Raw genomic sequence first — 1754 nt, 5'->3', positions numbered from 1 at the left:
GTGTATGTATGTATGTATGTATGTATGTATGTATGTATGTATATCTCAGTGCAGTATTGACTGCCTTAAAAAGGAGTATTCAATACCCTTGTAGAGGTCAATGATATTTCGTTTCGGTCGTGTCAACATCTTGTAGGCAGACAGGATAAAGGAGCTGGCATTTAGTCTGATGATCAGCAACGTGCAATTCGAATAATAAGATTATAAAGTAACATCAGCGATTAGCAGAAACAACACTCGTGCTTGGTATTGAGTACTGTTCAAACATTCTCATTTCCAATTACGTGGACTGTGTACATACTTACAGACATACACACTCTCTCACACACACACACCCGCGCGCGCGCGCTCACAATATAAAGTTTTGTCATATATACCTTCTGAAATAATTATGTACTCGATTCGATTTCAGATACACAGTTAACAGATCTCGGTCTCAAAGCGAGGAAAATATTTTGGCAATTTAAATTTAAATGTTGAAGTGAATCTAACGGTTTTTGTGTGTTTCTTAAATGGCTTATAAACACCTTCCACGCTGCAATTGTTTATATATATATATCTCTTTATTACCCACTAGGGGCCAAAAATTGTTTATATATATATATATATATATATTAGGGATAAAAATCCAAATTTACAGGTAAAAACTCAATTTAATAAATAAGGTCGCAAGCTAACAGAACCGCTAGCGCGCCGGGCGAAATGCTTAGCGGTATTTTATCTGCCGCTACGTTCTGAGTTCAAATTCTGCCGACGTCGACTTTGCCTTTCATCCTTTCGGGATTGATTAAATATGTACCAGTGAAATACTGGAGTCGATGTAATCGATTAGTCCCCTCCCCACGAATTCGAAGCCTCGTGCTTCCAGTAGAAAGGATTATTTATATATATAAGCAAGTGTGTTTATATGTATGTGTGTATATATACACAGTCGATTCATATACACATACACAGATTCGTTTGTATATATATATATATATATATATATATATATATATATATATGTCTGTGTGTGTGTAGCCATTACACATGGAGCGGTATTGTGAGCGGATGGTGTGTGTGGGGGGATAGTGGTGGGGGTGGGTGTGTATGAATGTATACAATGCAAATCCGCAGCGCCGTCCCTCACGACCAACGTGTACCACACCTGACCGCAAGCTGTGAGTTGTAATGGCTGTCTTGTTGAGACGAAGTAAATTTTGATTAGGTGAACAACACCAACAGGAAGAACAACAAAAGCAGTAACGCCACCGCCGCCGCCACCAACGACAACACCACAAATAACAACAAAACCCCTATTGTTCTGAAAAACCCTATTTTCTATTTCATTAATAGATATGGTGTTTATTTATTTTAATATTTCATTGTGCACTGTCTTTTTATATTTGATTTTATTTTATTTTAGTTATTTATTTAAATAAATCGGAAATTGACAAATGTGTCAATGTTCATACCTGGAGAATGATATATTTACCTCTGTGTGTGTGTGTGTGTGTGTGTGTGTGTGTGTGTGCGCGCGTCTGTGCGTGCGTGCGTGCGTGCATGTGTGTGTATGCATGCGTCTGTGTGTGTATGTATGATTTCATGTATGTATGTATGTATGTATCTATCCATCCACCACCCATCTATCTTCCCAACCACATGGTTCCGGGTTCAGTCCCACTGCGTGGCACCTTGGGGAAGTGTCTTCTACTATAGACCAAAACTTTGTGAGTGGATTTGGTAGACGGAAACTGAAAGAAGCCCGTTGTATA

The sequence above is a fragment of the Octopus bimaculoides genome, chromosome 11 (genome assembly GCF_001194135.2).
Source record: "Octopus bimaculoides isolate UCB-OBI-ISO-001 chromosome 11, ASM119413v2, whole genome shotgun sequence".
In the NCBI taxonomy this organism is placed as follows: domain Eukaryota; kingdom Metazoa; phylum Mollusca; class Cephalopoda; order Octopoda; family Octopodidae; genus Octopus; species Octopus bimaculoides.
The sequence above is the reverse complement of the archived record's forward strand: the minus strand, read 5'-3'. Positions refer to the sequence as shown.